Genomic DNA, 17,046 nt, shown 5'->3' with positions numbered 1-17,046 from the left:
CTTCGATTTCATCAGCCAAGTACACGATGTACTACTGCACACCGAGTCCAGGGCTCTGCACAACTGAACACATTTTGGTGATTGGCTAGTCTTGAGTTTCAAGATACACTCTGCACTGTTTGGGGAACTAAAGTCCAGGAGATTAAATGGCAAATCCTGGATAAGGCGAAAGACGAGCTTGAGGTCAGCCCGTGGGGACTCACCCTCCTCGCTCCCTTCTTGGGCTGCACCAGCCATTAATTCTGGCAAAACGCCTCCACAGCTGGAGAAAACCTGATGGAGAAGATAATCCCCCAAAGCTCCCCGACTGCGTGTTGCAACACGCAGGTATCGGTCTGTTTGGGGGGCCGATTACCCGCCACTGCCCCCCTTGCCCCCGCCCAGAACTGATTCCTTCTTTTCCACCGATATCTCATTTAAAAGCTACCTTGATAGTGGAAATGTAAGTGTTTCCAGTACAATTCTTTCCACCCCCCACCCCCGCCCCGACCCCTCAGTAAATGTGACATTTTTCATCATCAAGCTTTTGGGGGAAAATGGAACCTGGGGGTTTTCCTCTGTCCTTCCTCTCAGCCCCGGCTTTCTCGCTACTCCTCAGAGTACTTCAGGCCTCAAGAGAAATGCTTTCAAATCAAAGTTAAAGCCTCAGGTAAAAAGAAACGAAAAAAAAAAAAAAAACAACCCTAAGATAGCTAACAACGTTCAAAGCGCCCGTTTTTCTCCGTATTCCTCGCGTTTGGGCAGCTCTCACCTCAGCCGGTTGACGCCTTCCGGTGACTGGGACTCAACCGCCTTTTCTGGCTGAAACTCGCCTCCGGCGCTTGTGAATAGTCAACGAGGCCTTCCTGGGCGGGGCGAGACAAGAAGCTTCGTGAATAATTCATTACTTCTCGCGCTTTCCTGAGAGACCGGCCTCGCGCCGTCTCATGCATATGCAAATAAGGGCGACAGGGGACTGGCTCGCCCCAGCTCGCCCCGGCCCCCACGCCGGGTCCGCGTGCCCCGCGCGGCGGTGGTTCGCAGCCCGGGAGCCGAGCCCTCAGCCCGCGGGCGCGGCGTTGTTTCTGCGGCGTTTCTCGCTTTTTTGAGGGCTCGCTCCGGCTTAAGGGACCCGCGCCGAGCTCGAGGCGCCGCACACGGACCTCGACGGGGCTCTCGGCTCGGGGCCGCTCCGCGCGGTACACCTTCCGTCGAGGAGACGCCTGCCGGCAAGGGTGAGAGAGAGGCGGTGAGCATCTCGCGGGCAGCGAGGGTCCTGGGTTGGAGCCTGAGGGACTGTGGGGTTCATGTCGGGCGAGGCCCGGAGCGAGGGGCCCCAGAGAGGCCAGGGGGCCCGCGTGGGGACGGCGCAGGGAACCGGAGGCAAGCGCCCGAGAGAGCGGGTTGACGACGACGAAGGGCGGTGGAGACCCAGGCCGCAGAGGTTTCGCGCCGGAGGGCATCTCTAGTTCTTCCCTGTGTGGACCCCGCTTTGCGTTATTTTTAATCAGATCAGATCAGATCAGGCGCTCAGTCGTGTCCGACTCTTTGCGACCCCGTGAATCGCAGCACGCCAGGCCTCCCTGTCCATCACCAACTCCCGGAGTTCACTCAGACTCACGTCCATCGAGTCGGTGATGCCATCCAGCCATCTCATCCTCTGTCGTCCCCTTCTCTTCTTGCCCCCAATCCCTCCCAGCATCAGAGTCTTTTCCAAAGAGTCAACTCTTCGCTTGAGGTGGCCATAGTACTGGAGTTTCAGCTTTAGCATCAGTCCTTCCAAAGAAATCCCAGGGCTGATCTCCTCCAGAATGGACTGGTTGGATCTCCTTACAGTCCAAGGGACTCTCAAGAGTCTTCTCCCAACACCACAGCTCAAAAGCATCCATTCCTCGGCGCTCAGCCTTCTTCACAGTCCAACTCTCACGTCCATACATGACCACAGGAAAAACCATAGCCTTGACTAGAGGAAACTTTGTTGGCAAAGTAATGTCTCTGCTTTTGAATATGCTATCTAGGTTGGTCATAACTTTCCTTCCAAGGAGTAAGTGTCTTTTAATTTCATGGCTGCAGTCACCATCTGCAGTGATTTTGGAGCCCAGAAAAATAAAGTCTGACACTGTTTCCGCTGTTTCCCCATCTATTTCCCATGAAGTGATGGGACCGGATGCCATGATCTTCGTTTTCTGAATGTTGAGCTTTAAGCCAACTTTTTCACTCTCCACTTCACTTTCATCAAGAGGCTTTTTTTTTAGTTCCTCTTTACTTTCTGCCATAAGGGTGGTGTTGTCTGCATATCTGAGGTTGTTGATATTTCTCCCAGCAATCTTGATTCCAGCTTGTGTTTCTTCCAGTCCAGCTTTTCTCATGATGTACTCTGCATGTAGTTTGTGTTGGTAATTTTGGAAATAAAGCACTTAACATGTATTCCTCTTACACGGCCCTTAAACTCGTCCCTTGCGCAGAGGTAACCCCGGTGAACAGTGGGGTGCGTCCCCTCAGGCCCCGTTCCCACGGGTTCAGCTGCACACGTAGAATCTTGTGGAGTTACTCAGCAGGTCGCAGAGCCCCTCGAACCTCTGCAATGGGGTTTCCTGAGAGAGTAGATGAAGCGGCGGGTCACTTGGAATCTATTTTTTTTAATATTTATTTCGTTTATCTTTGGCTGTGTCTGGTCTTAGTTGTAGCACGTGGCATCTTCATTGTGGCATCTTTTGTTGCAGTTGGCGGACTTAGCAGCCCCGCAGCATGTGGGATTCTAGTCCTCCACCAGAGTTCGAACCTGTGTCCTGGCATTAGAAGGCAGATTCTTAATCACTGGGCTGCCAGAGAAGTCCCCTTGAAACCTATTTTTAATTTGTTTCCACAGTTTAAAAAAAAAAAAAAGATTCAAGTTGGCAAAACCGTGAGTTTATAACATAACAACTAAAATCCATCTTTGGGCAGTTAATTCCTTCAGTGCAGGTTTTCTCAGTCTCAGCAGTAGTACCCGCCCGGCTCAAATCCAAATCGTTTGACAACTCAGAATGTTTTCAGACATTGTCAGATGTCCCCTGGGCGGCAGAATCACACTTAGTTGAGAACTGCCGTTGACCCTTGAACAGCTGGGGTGTCGGGGTACTGACAGCCCTCACAGTCAAAAGTCCGAGTGTAAATTTGTAGTCGGCCTCCCTCATCTGCGGAGAAGGCAATGGCACCCCACTCCAGTACTCTTGCCTGGAAAATCCCATGGACGGAGAAGCCTGGTAGGCTGCAGTCCATGGAGTCGCTAAGAGTCGGATACGACTGAGCGACTTCCCTTTCACTTTTCACTTTGATGCGTTGGAGAAGGAAATGGCAACCCACTGCAGTGTTCTTGCCTGGAGAATCCCAGGGACGGGGGAGCCTGGTGGGCTGCGGTCTATGGAGTCGCACAGAGTCGGACATGACTGAAGCGACTTAGCAGCAGCAGCAGCAGCCCTCGTCTGAGATTCGCATCTGAAGTTCAAGCCAGCTGTGGGTCGTAGAGTTACTAGAGTATTTATTGGCAACACTCAGCCTGTAGATGGACCCATGCAGTTCAAACCCATGTTGTTCAAGGGTCAGCCATTCCGCTTTAATTCTACATTTTCCAGAAGTAACTGCTCTTTGAGCCGACCATGCAGATGGTCTCTCTGCTCTAGCCCTTTGCGGTCCAGGCATTTTCCTGCTTCCCTCTAGCTGGGCTGCTAGCCCCGCTGTGCTGGCTGTGCTCATTCTCACCTGCCTTCAGGTCTCAGTCAGCTGATCACCAGTATGTCCAAAGAGCCTTCCCTGTGCTGATGAAGTCCACACCACAGACACATGCCAATTCTCTCTCATTATCACTGTTTTCTTCCTAGAACTAAGTGCAATCTGGATCTCATTTATGTGTTAGCCTGTTTTTCTTTCTTCACCACCAAGAATACAAGTAAGCTTCATTAAAGGTCTCATCTCTTCAGGTCCCCACAGGATCCCCAGTGCCCAGCACAGTGGCTCGCACATAGTAATCACTCAATACATTTGATGGACTGAAATGATAAATTACCCTCTTTTCCTCCCAAGAGCTTCTGTGGAGTTTCTCCTACTCCTTTCCATTCACTGTCCCTTCTGCGCTCCTTCGTGACCTTTGTTTAGAACTGAAATGGATAAATGAGCACCTAGCATCTGTGGGTGAAGCCATCACTTTCCTCACTGACTTAACCACTCTTTGGGGACAGAAGCTGTCCTTTATTATATTTATTGAAGGTATTCAATAAGTATTCATATTGTTGGATGAACTAATAGATGACTTAAGGAACAACATTAGACAATTAAAAATGGATCATGCTAGGCTTCCCAGGTGGCGCAGTGGTGAAGAATCTGCCTGCCAATGCAAGAGACAAAAGAGGGATGGGTTAGATCCCTGGGTCAGGAAGATCCCCTGGAGAAGGAAGGAAATGACACCCCACTCCCATTGTATTGCCTAGAAAACTCCATGGACAGAGGTGCCTGGCGGGCTATAGTCTATGGGGTTGCAGAGTTGGACATGACTGAGCTCTCATGTACATATGCATCCCTCGTGGTCCAGTGGCTAAGATGCCCCAGTGCGGGGAGCCTGGGTTCCATCCCTGGTCAGGGAGCTAGATTCTGCGTGCCGTAACAAAGGGTTCGCATGCTGCGATTAAGACCCGGTGCAGCCAAATAAATAAAAGATATTTTAAATATTTTTTTAAATAATGAAAAAAATTGATGGGGCTTTAGAAATTATGAAGGAACTTTACAGATGAGAGTTTGGGTAATTTGCTCAAGGTTGCCAGGGTTTTTGAGAGACCAAGTCACAGCTACAACCCATGGTATCACACCTCTCACTTCAAGGCGCTTTCTTATTTCCAGCCAGTCTAGTTTCTGATTACTTTTCTGAGAACCTGGCTTACAGCTTAAACACAAAAATCGCAAGACTTGCTTCTTGTCAGCTAAGCTTTTGAGCTTGTACTCTTCATCTTTTGATTAGATCCAGCCCTTGGGATAATGGCCTGATAAACTCAAAAGTGCTATATGGTATTTCAAACAATTTTCCATCTTTTATGCCTTTCAGTGCTAAGAGATTGGAAATTGCCCCTGTCAAAGCAAAGTATCTTGTTTGTTTTGGAAGGAAAAAACGTTTGTTGTAGGAGAAAGTGATCATTGTTTAGAAATTTACAAATAATCAGTTGTTAAAGTTTTGCCAAATCCCGTGTCCAGTAGTAAAATAACGTGTGAAACAGATGAAAATGGAGGGGGAAAGTCTTTTTTGAGATGGCTTTTCATTGCCTCAAGTTGACCTTTCTTTAGACACGTGTGTCTCCTTTCACTCCATGTACCTGAATCAGCTGTCATGCATTGTGTCTAGGTAGACTTCTGCTTTTGAGACCCAAAGACCATTCAGGGTTCCTTCTTTCTTCTTGGCAATTTGTGTAGGTAGCACCTGGTGTGCTACCTAGTAGAGTCTTGTGGAGTCCTCTCAGCTTTTAGTATTTTGCCGGTTTTTTTCCTGGTGTGTGATAGCACACTGCCGTCACAGAAAGCAGAGATGCCTTTTGTCTGACTGACTGAAACTTCTCTCCACCAAAATCAGTTTAACACTGGAAATTTTTCCAAAAGACAGTTTTTACTTGAGCATTATCAAAATAGACATATTGAATATAAAATGTAATCTCTAAATCTTTCTCCGTCTTCAGTGCACATAATCATGATGCCAAATGCAGAGAAAAGAGATTGAGGTGGGGGAGTAACTGCTCTTAACATCATCATAACTTCTAGCCATCATAAGTCTGACACCACGATATTTATTCATTCGTCAAACATTTATTTTGCTCCTAACATTTATTTTGCTCCTACCATTTATAAAGAACTCTTGCTTGGCCTTGTAGGGAGCAGAGACATAATGACTTGGTCCCTGAGCTGTGGAACTTTTCAGAGAGAGGGAGTTTGGTAGAAGACCTGTAAACACATTACTCATATAGAAAATAGTTTGCAAACATTAATGGAGGTATAAATTATAGCATGTAGAGAAGGGAGCTCTGCATTCTGAATGGGGAATCAAGACAGCTTCACAAAGGAGGTGGCATTTTAGGAGGAGAATGTGTATATATAATTTGCTTTGCACATTTTATGGCAGTGGTTTTGGCCACTTCAAAACAATAAAGGCAGACATTTTGCTCACGACTTTAGAACCAGGAAAGAAAGGGAGATGGAGGAGCCTGTCTTTCCACTCCTGTCAGCAACAAGCTTCTGAAAGCTTGCTGTTGCCTCCGCATCCCTGGTGCCTCACTCACGGTTAAGAGGAGTATGCCAGCTAGGTTGTTTTGAGCCCTCTCATTTCTGCAGTAGGCTGTTATCCTCATTTCCATTGGGGCATACAGTAGCCATTTGATTTTTTTGGGGGGGGGATCAGTGGTTTTTATAAAAGTGTTTGTGAATGTGACTCTGAAATCCTAGAATTTTAAGTATCACTGAGAAGGAAAGAGAGACAAATGATTGAAGTTTTTCATCAATCTGTGTTCGTAAATTGGCTATATCCTTACTTATTTATTGTATTTTTTTAGAGAGGAAGGCAAAGATAAAAAAAATTGCCAACTTGGCTTTAGCTTTTGAACTTGATCCATTCATTGGCAGCCACAGAGAAGCCAGTCAGTATGAAAGAAACCCCGAATATAAGGTCCAAACTTATGCTCCTGCTGCTTTTGCCCACACGCTATCAACCTAAAGCACAATTCCATGTGTAGGCAGCAATTGATTATGGCGTTCATACCCACTCTAGAGTGGCGTATCAATTTCTGCATCCTTTGAATTGATCTTTTCTGACTGGCAGAGGAATCTCCATATGGGTTGTGTGTTTCTGGGGAAAGCCTGGGGCTTAATGAATTGGAGCAGGAAATGACTGGGGCTATATGGTGACAGGCTGCTGCCTGCTTGAGTGCCCTAGGGAAGGTGTTGAATGCTCAAACATTGTAGAAATGTTCTGTATGGCTACTTAGTTCTGTTTCCTGCTATGAACTTTGTTGACATGTAAAATGATTTTATTCTTCTCAATGTTTATCATTTAATAGAATAGATTTCAAAAGAAATAGATTTTTAAACTGCCTTTCTGTTACTGCACCTTGGTACATCTGTACTGGGTCTGAGAGGTGATTTGCCACACTGCGTGTGGCCCTTTCTACGTTCTGATGCGGAAAACGACAGTTACCAAAATTGGTTTAGAAGTCCTATGAGAACATAGTCCAATTCAGCCCCATGAGAGGCTTTTTTCCCCCTTCCTTTAGTTCATACTAACCTAATGCAAATATGTAAGTACTAATAGCCTCTGACTGAGAAGATCCCTAATTTAAGATTCAGGATACTTCCAATCTTAGCATGAACTGAATACAATAATACAAGACATCTGGGGCAGGCCTTTCTAACATCTCTTCTCATTAAACAAACAAAAAGCAACTGCTTCCTGCCAAGAGAAAGGTTAAACAACTGGAAAGTGAGTAAGATATTACACAGTAAATTACCAATAGAGCTTTAAAAATGAAAGGGAGAGAGAATTGCAAGAAGGCATCATTCAGAGGTTTGCTGTAACTTACACCTAGAAAAGCTATACCAGAAAGCCAGATTTCTCTGAAGTCATGTTCTCATGTTTGCCAGGGGTTGTGTTAAGCTGGGTCACCTCAGTGCACAGCACAGGAAGACTAGTTAAAAGAGGCGTTGAGAAAATTCAAAGTGTGGCTCCATCAATGAGCTGGGATATTCCCTCCCCCAATCTTTATTTGTTGAAAAGGGACTAGATATAGGACTTACTCAGTAAACACATCGAGTGAATGCACATATGTTATTGTAAGAACCCCGAATATCCAAGTGATTAACTGGGATATGTTCAAATTATGCTGGCCTTATAGAGTGAGTTTGGAAGCGTTCCTTCCTCTGCAATTTTTTGAAATAGTTTGGGAAGGGTTGGTATTAACTCTTCACTAAATGTTTGGTAGAATTCACCTGTGAAGCCATCTAGTCCTGGACTTTTGTTTGTTGGGATTTCTTTTTTTATTACTAATTCAATTTAATTACTGGTAAATTTTTTATGTTTTCTGTTTCTTCCTGGTTGAGTCTTGGGAGACTGTACATTTCTAGGAATCTGTTCATTTCTTCTAGGTTGTCCATTTGGTTGACATATAGTTGTTCACAGTAATCTTATTCTTTGTACTTATGTGGTGTTGATTGCAGCTTCTCTTTTTTCATTACTGATTTTATTGATTTGGGCCCTCTTTTTCTTGATGAGTCTAGGCAATGGCACCCCACTCCAGTACTCTTGCCTGACAAATCCCATGGACAGAGGAGCCTGGTAGGCTGCAGTCCATGGGGCCGCTCAGAGTCGGACACGACTGAGCGACTTCCCCTTCACGTTTCACTTTCATGCATTGGAGAAGGAAATGGCACCCCACTCCAGTGTTCTTGCCTGGATAATCCCGGGGACAGGGGAGCCTGGTGGGCTGCCGTCTATGGGGTCGCAGAGAGTCAGACACGACTGAAGTGACTTAGCTGCAGCAGCAGATAAAGGTTTATCCGTTTTGTTTATTTTATCAAAGATAAGATTAGTTTCACTGATCTTTTCTATTGTTTTTTAAGTCTCTATTTTATTTTTTCTGCTCTTTCTTTCTTTCTGCTAACTTTGGGTTTTGTTTGTTCTCCTTTTTAAAATTCCATTAGGTGTAAGGTTCAGTTGCTTATTTGAGATTTTTCTTGTTTCCTGAGGTAGGCTTGTATAAATATAAGTTTCCCTCTTGGAACTGCTTCTGCTGTATCTCACAGATTTCAGATTGTTGTGTCCTCATTTTCACTCATCTCCAGGTGTTTTTAAATTTCTTTTCTGATCTCTTCAGTGGTTGTTTAGTAGCGTGTTGTTTGTTGTTCAGCCACCAAATCGTATCCAACTCTTTGCAACCCTGTGGAATGTAGCATGCCAGGCTTCCCTGTCCCAGAGTTTGCTCAGATCATGTCCATTGAGTTAGTGATGCTATCTAACTGTCTCATCCTCTACCGACCCCTTCTCCTTTAGCCTTCAGTCTTTTCCAGCATCAGAGTCTTTTCCAATGAGTCATCTCTTTGCATCAGGTGGCCAGAGTGTTAGAGCTTCAGCGTCAGTCCTTCCTATGAATATTCAGGACTGATTTCCTTTAGGATTGAACGGTTTGATCTCCTTGCAGTCCAAGGGACTCTGGAGTCTTCTCCAGCACCACAGTTCAAAGGCATCAGTTCTTTGGTGCTCAGCCTTCTTTATGGACCAGCTCTCACATCCTTATATGACTGCTGGAAAAATCACAGCTTTTACTACATGGACCTTTGTCATATATTTGTCGCATATTGTTTACCCTCCACGTGTTTGCATTTTTTTGCAGTTTTTTCTTGTAGTTGATTCCTAGTCTTACAGCATTGTGGTTGGAAAGATGCTTGATGCAGTTTCGGTTTTCTTGAACTTACTGACACTTGTTGTCTAGCATGTGATCTCTCCTGAAGAATGTTCTGTGTGTACTTGAAAAGAATGTGTTTTCTGCTGCTTTTGGATGGACTGTTTTCTATACATATATATATGTGTGTATTGCATTTGGTCTAGTACGTCATCTAAGGCAATGTTTCCTTACTGATTTTCTGTCTGGATGATCTGTCCATTGATTAAGTGGGGTCCCCTACGATTATTGTGTTACTGTCAACCTCTCCCTTTATGCCACTTAATATTTCAGCTCAGTCGCTCAGTCGTGTCCAACTCTGCGACCTCATGAATTGCAGCACTTACTGTTTGCTCTATGTATTTAGGTGTTCCTGTGTTGGGTGCGTAGGTACTTACAATTGTTACATTTTCTTCTTGGGTTGATCCCTTCTTTGTTTCTTATTACCGTCTTTGTTTGAAAGTCTATTTTGTCTGCTCTAAGTATTGCTACCTCGGCTTTCTTTGGATTTCCATTTTCACCGAGTACCTTTCCCCTGCCCTCCCTTTCAGTGTGTGTGTCTCCAGAGCTGAAGTGAGTCTCTTGTGGGCAGCATATGTATGTATGGGTCTTGTTTTTTCATCTGTGCATCTGCTCTGTGTCTTTTTATTAGAATTGTCTGTCGATTTACATCTAAAGTGGTTATTGATAGATGTGTGTTTGTTGCCGCTGTGAATTGTTTTGTTGGAGTTGTTGTGGTTCATTTTTGTTCCTTTCTTCTTTTGTTCTCTTGCCTTGTGATTTGATGACTGTCCTTTATGATTTGATGTTTGAATTCCTTTATCTTTTCTGTAGGTGTATCTATTATTTTGGGATTTGTGGCTACCATGAGGTTTGTATGTAACAACATATGTGTATACATGATCATTTTAAGTTGCTGATCTCTTAATTTCAAATGCATTTTAATGACCCCTCCTTAACATTCCCCTTCCCCCATGATTACTGGTTTTGACATATTTTACATCTTTCTGTTTTGTGTACCCATTAAATCCTTATTGTGGACATAGACTGGTTTTACTGCTTGTCTTTTAACCTTCCTATTAGCTTGTATGTGATTGGTTGACTACCTTTTCTGTGTGTTTCCTGTTATCAATGAGCTTTTGATTTCTGTATTCATGTTTTTAGTTGTGGCCTTTTGTTCTTTGCTTAGAGAAGTCCCTTTAACATTTCTTGTAAAGCTAGTTTGGAGGTGAACTTTTGTAGTGTTTGCTTGTCTGTAAAACTTTTGTTTTCCCTATCAAATCCTGAATGAAAACTTAGCCGACTAGAGTTTTCTTGGTTGTAGGCTCTTCCCTCTCATCACTTTAAATATATAGTACCACTCCTTTCTGGTCTTCAGAGCTTCTGCCGGAATCCAGCTGGCAGGCTTAATGGGGTTTCCTTTGTCCAGAACTTGCTGCTTTCCCTTTGCTGCTCTTAATAGTATCTTTATCTTTCATTTTTGCCATTTTAATTGCAGTGTGTTTTGATGTGATCCCTTTTCAGTTTATCCTGTATTTCTTGGACCTGGATGTCTGTTTCCTTTCCTGGGTTAGGGAAATTTTTATCTCTTGTATCTTCAGATATACTCTCCACCCCTTTCTTCTCCTTCTGGGATCTCTGTAATGCAAATATTAGAATGCTTGGCATTGTCCCAGAGGACTCTCAAACTGGCCTCATTTCTTTCTGTTCTTTTCTCTGTTCAGCTTCAGTGATCTCAACTGATCCATTCTTCTGTATCTTCCAATCTATTGATTCCTTCTAATGTATTTTAAATTTCAATTATTGTGTTCTTCAGCTCTATTTGGTTCTTCTTTATAGCTTTTAACTCTTTGTTCAACTTCTCATTGTGTTCATCCATTCTTCTGAGTTGTTTGACCATCGTTATGATCATTACTTTGAACTCTGTATCAGGTAGATTGCCTGTGTCTCCATTTCACTTAGTTCTTCTGGGTTTTATCTTCTTCCTTTGTTTGGGACGTGTTCCTCTGTTGCCTCATTTTGCCGAATTTGCTGGTTTTATTTCCATGTCTCTAGTAAGTTGGTTCTGTTTCCCAAGTTTGGAGAAGTGGCCTTTTGTGGGCGACATCCTCTGTGTCCCAGCACTGCGCCCCTTGGTCACCAGGTCCACGTGCTCTAGGGGCGCCCCTTGTAGCCTGCACAGGTCGTTCTGTTACGGAGGGCGGCACGGTGGGCATGGCAGGTCCCCGGTCCAGTCAGGTTGCCAGGCCCTGCCAGGGGAGGAGGCTGCTGGCCTCTGGTTGGCAGGGCCTGGCGGGTCTTGGGGTTAGTGCCGGCCCACCGACAGAGCCAGGTTCTGGGACAGTAGGTGGTGGGGCCAGGGTTTTTGGATCTAGTGTTGGCCCTCTGGTAGGTGGGGTCAGTTCCTACGTGGCTGGCTGTGGGTTCGAGGTGTCCCAAAGCTGGTTCTGGGGCAGTGGTGAGTGGGCTGGATCTGGCATAGCTAACCGAGGAGACTGAGGTCCTGTGGAGGTGGTCTTGGCCTGCTGGGGGGTGGGAATGGATTCCAGGGCCGCTGGCTGAGAGGCCCAAGGCGTCCCAGAGCTGACCTGCTGGTGGGCAGGGCTGGGTGCAGGGGGTCTGGGGTGGGGGTCCCGGAGCTGCTGCTGGGGTGTTGGCTGGGTCCTGACAAGGCAGGCTGTGGAGCTGTGGTCATCCTGGGGCTTGTGTCCCCCTGCTGGTGGGCAAGGTCAGGGCCCAGGGTCACCGTGCTGGAGCCTCCCATCAGTGGGTGAAGTGGGTCCTGGGCCTGGTGTCTGCACACTGGCAGGCAGCGCTAGGTCCTGTGGGCTCCGACTGCAAGGCCCAGGGGCCCCAGAGCTAGTGTTGAACTGCTGGGCGGTGTAGCCGAGAGCCTGGGGTTACTGGGGCTTGGGCTGGCTCACTGGTGGGCAGATCCAGTTCCCAGAGCTCTGGCCGCAGGGCCCTGGGGATCCTGGAGCTTGTGTGGGTCTGCTGGTAAACAGGCCATTTCCTGACACAGCTAGCTACAGGATCTGGGGTGTCCCAAGCCTTGTGTTGGCCCACGGGTCGGGGGACCAGACCCCAGCGTGGCTGGCAGATAGGCCCACAGTGTCTCAGAGCTGGTGTTGGCCTGCGGCTGGGCAACAGGGGCCCAGGTGGTCCCAGGGCCAGTGCTGGCCTGTTGATAGGTGGGCTAGGTCCTGCCGCGGCAGCCTGCAGGGCTGCGGTGGTCCTGAGGCTGGTGTTCACCCACCAGTGCCTCTGCCCTGGGGCCTGCAGCATGTGAGATTTTGTGTGCGCCCTGTAAGAATGGAGTCTGTCTTTCCCACAGTCCTCTGGGACTCCCCAGAGTAAGCCCCATTGGCCTTCAAAGCCAGATGTTCTGTGGGCTCATCTTCCTGGGGCAGGACCCCAGAGCTGGGGAGCCCAGTGTGGGGCTCAGACCCGCTGCTCCTTGGTGAGAGCTTCTGCAGTAGTACTTATCTTCCCAGTTTGTGGGTCCCCCACTCAGGGGTACGGGTCTTGGCTGTACCGCTCCACCCCTTCTACCCATCTTGCCACGTGGTTCCTGCTTTGTATCTAGGTCCTGGGCTTCCTCAACAGTAGTTGCTCTGTAAACAGTTGTAATTTGGGCATGCCCATGAGAGGAGGTGAGCTCAGGTCCTCCTGCTCTGTCATCTTGGCCTGAACTCCAACCATCTTTTTTCAATGTAATTTTTATTTATATATACATACAGTTCTAAAGCATACAAATTGGTAGGTTTTAGCATGGTCATAAAGTTGTGCAGCCATCACCACTAATTCCAAGACATGTCTGTCACCCCGAGAGAAGCCGCACGCTTGTTCGCAGTCATTCACCACATATTCCTCCCCGTCCTCTGTCCCCCATCCATCTACTGCCTCCATGGATTTGACTGCCATCATAAATGGGATCCGACAGCGAACAGCCTTTGGTGTCTGGCGTCTGTCTAGGATAGTCGTCCACGTTGCGCCGCAGTCAGTGCTCGGTTCCTCCCTATGGCTGAATGGCGCTCCACCGCACGGGCACACCGCAGTTCACCGTTCCGTTCATCTGCCAGTGGACATTCGGGCTACCACCTTTTTGCTATTAAAAATAATCCTGATACGAACTTTTTGATTACCTGCCAAACTCTCTGCACACCAGCTGCACCGCTTTACTTCCCAACAACAGCGCCTGAGGGCTCTGATCTCCCCACAGCTCGGCCTTGGCCTCTCCATCTCCCCAGGCACTTTTTGTCTCAAGCCGCCCTCCTGGATGGGAAGCGAGAGCTCACTGTGGTTTTGATTGGCATTTCCCTATTGACTCATGGGAAGCATCTTTTCATGTGCTTGTTGGCCCTTTGTATTTCTTGGGGGGAGCTGTCTGTTCTAATCCTATGCCCATTTAAAAATTGGGTTTTCCTCTTACAGTGGTTGTAAGCCTTCTTTATATATTCTGGATACAAGTCCTTTAAAAGACACATGATATTCAAATATTTTCTTCCATTCTGTGGATGGTCTAGATGATGCCCTTCAAATCACAAAAGCCTTTAATTTTGATGAAATACAACCTGTTTTTTCTCTGTTGCTTGTGCTTTTGCTCTATCTAAGAAGTTATTGCCAATTCAAGGTGATGACGATATACGAGTGTGGTTTTTCACCAAGAATTTTGTACTTCCATGTGGATCTTCAGTCCGTTTTGAGTTAACTTTGATATATCGTGTGAGGTAGGGACCCAACTTCATTCTTTTGCATGTGACTATCCACTTATCCCGGAGAAGGCAATGGCACCCCACTCCAGTACTCTTGCCTGGAAAATCCCATGGATGGAGGAGCCTGCTAGGCTGCAGTCCATGGGGTCTCGAAGAGTCAGACACGACTGAGCGACTTCCCTTTCACTTTTCACTTTCATGCACTGGAGAAGGAAACGGCAACCCACTCCAGTGTTCTTGCCTGGAGAATCCCAGGGATGGGGGAGCCTGGTGGGCTGCCATCTATGGGGTCACACAGAGTCGGACACGACTGAAGCGACTTAGCAGCAGCAGCAGCATCCACTTATCCAAGAACAAGTGTTGAAGAGACTGTTTCTCCCTTTGAATTGTCATGTTACCTTTGTTAAAAATCAGTTAACCAAAGCTGTGAGGGTTTATTTATAAACTCAGTTTCTATCCTCTCTCTATTTTACACACGTGTGTGTGCTTTTGTCACTGTCACACTGCCTTGATTACTGTGCCCTTTGTTAAGTTCTGAGGTCAGAGAAGTGTGCTTGTTCTTTTTCAAGATTGTTTTGGCAATTCTGGGTCCTGTGCATTAATTTAAAAAAATTATTTATTTATTGTTGCTTGTACTGGGTCTTCATTGCTTTGAGCGGGGCTGGTGGCTTTTCTCGTGGAGCACAGGCTCAGGGACACGTGGGCTTCCGAAGCTGGGGCGTGAGGGCTCAGGAGCTGCGGTTCCCAGGCTCTGGAGCACAGGCTCAGTAGGTGTGCTGCTGGGCTGATTTGGCCTGCGGCGTGTGGGATCTTCCCGGATCAGAGATGGAAGCCCTGTCTCTTGCATTAGCAGGCAGATTCTGTACAACTGAGCCACCAGGGAAGCCCCTCCCTTACATTAATTTTAGGATTAATTTGTCAATTCCTGCAAAAGAGGCACCTAGGCTTTTGATAGGAATTGCACTGAATATGCAGATTGGGGAGTATTGTTGTTCAGTAACTAAGTCATGTCCAACTCTTCGAAACCTCACACTGCAGCACACCAGGATTCCCTGTCCTTCACTATCTCCCAGAGTTTGCTTAGACTCATGTCCATTAAGTCGGTGATGCCATCCAACCATCCCATCCTCTGTCGTTCCCTTCTCCTCCTGCCTTTGATCTTTCCCAGCATTAGGGTCTTTTCAAATGAGTCGGCTCTTTGCATTAGGTAACCAAAGTATTGGAGCTTCAGCATCAGTCCTTCCAATGAATATTCAGGGTTGATTTCCTTTAGGATTGACTGATTTGATCTCTTTGCAATCCAAGGGACTCTCAAGAGTCTTCTCCAACGTCACAGTTCGAAAGCATCAATTCTTCAGTGCTCAGCCTTCTTTATGGTCCAACTCTCACATCCATACATGACCACTGGAAAACCATGGCTTTGACTAGACAGCAAAGTGATGTCTCTGTTTTTTTACTGCGTTGTCTAGGTTTGTCATAGCTTTCCTTCCAAGGAGCAAGAGTCTTTTAATTTTATGGCTGCAGTCACTGTCCACAGTGATTTTGGAGCCCACGAAAATAAAGTCTGCCACTGTCTTCACTTTTTCCCCATCTGTTTGCATGAAGCGATGGGACTGGATGCCATGATTTTAGTTTTTTGAATGTTGAGTTTTAAGCCAGCTTTTTCACTCTCCTCTTTCACCCTCATCAAGAGACTCTTTAGTTCCTCTTCATTTTCTGCCAGTAGAGTGGTATCATCTGCATTTCTGAGGTTGTTGATATTTCTCCTGGCAGTCTTGGTTCCAGTTTGAGATTCACCCAGCCCGGCATTTTGCATGATGTACTCTACATAGAAGTTAAATAAGCAGGGTGACAATATACAACCTTGATGTACTCCTTTCCCAATTTTGAACCAGCCAGTTGTTCCATGTCTGGTTCTAAGTTGCTTCTTGACCTGCATACAGGTTTCTCAGGAGGCAAATAAGGTGGTCTTATTCCCGTCTCTTTAAGAATTTTCCACAGTTTGTTGTGATCCACACAGTCTAAGGCTTTAGCATAGTCAATGAAGGAGACATTTCCTGGAATTTCCTCGATTTTTCTATGCTCCAACGGATGTTGGTAATTTCTGGTTCCTCAGTGAAGCTATGAACCATGCTGTGCAGGCCACCCAAGATGGATAGGTCATGGTGGGGAGTTCTGACAAAAAAGTCCACTGGAGAAGGGAATGGCAGACCACTTTGGTATTCTTGCCTTGAGAACCCCATGAACAGTATGAAAAGGCAAAAAGACATGACACCAGGAGATGAGTCCCCCAGGTCGGTAGGTGTCCAGTGTGCTGTTGGAGAAGAGCAGGGAAATAGCTCCAGAAAGAATTAAGAGGCTGGGCCAAGGCAGAAACGATGCTCAGTTGTGGATGTGTCTGGTGGTGAAAGTGAAGTCCGAGGCTGTAAAGAACCATATTGCATACAAACCTGGAATGTTAGGTCCATGAATCAAGGTAAATCAGATGTGGGGAGTATTGCCATCTTTTTTTTTAATTATGTATTTCTTTTTGGCTGTGCTGGATCTTCATTGCTGTGCAGGCTTTTCTCAGTTGTGGGAAGCAGGGCTTACTCTTGGTTGTGGTGCACAGGCTTCTGTTGCGGTGGCTTCTCTTGTTGCGGAGCACAGGCTCTAAGGCGAGTGGGCTCAACAGCTGCATTCAGTTCCCGGGCTCCAGAGCACAGGCCAAGTAGCTGTGGTGCACAGGCTTAGTTGCTCCGTGGCATGTGGGATCTTCCCGGACCTGAGAGGGAACCCAGGTCGCCTGCATTGTGAGCAGAGTCTTAGCCACTAGACCACCAGGGAAGGCCCTCCTTTTGTGTTGTTGTTTTTAACAAGTTCGTGGATTCTCATTTATATACGTTTAGTAGATTTCAACCGGAGAAGGCAAT

General features: G+C 46.5%; 1 protein-coding gene across 4 annotated transcripts in view; it reads right to left on the bottom strand.

Moving 5' to 3' along the window:
* The window catches only part of HORMAD2 (HORMA domain containing 2), a 67,142-nt gene extending 66,343 nt beyond the window's left edge, over positions 1-799 (bottom strand). For all 4 annotated transcript variants that reach the window (XM_086348688.1, XM_086348690.1, XM_086348689.1 and 1 more), the window contains exon 1: positions 752-799. The gene's annotated coding sequence lies outside the window, so the exon portion shown is untranslated. The remainder of the gene's footprint in view (positions 1-751) is intronic.
* Between the last annotated feature and the right edge of the window lie 16,247 nt (positions 800-17,046).

The sequence above is a fragment of the Bos grunniens genome, chromosome 17 (assembly GCF_055505025.1).
Source record: "Bos grunniens cultivar Pamir isolate PY7600 chromosome 17, Bosgru_T2T1.0, whole genome shotgun sequence".
NCBI classification, from domain to species: Eukaryota; Metazoa; Chordata; class Mammalia; order Artiodactyla; family Bovidae; genus Bos; species Bos grunniens.
The sequence above is the reverse complement of the archived record's forward strand: the minus strand, read 5'-3'. Positions and strand labels throughout refer to the sequence as shown.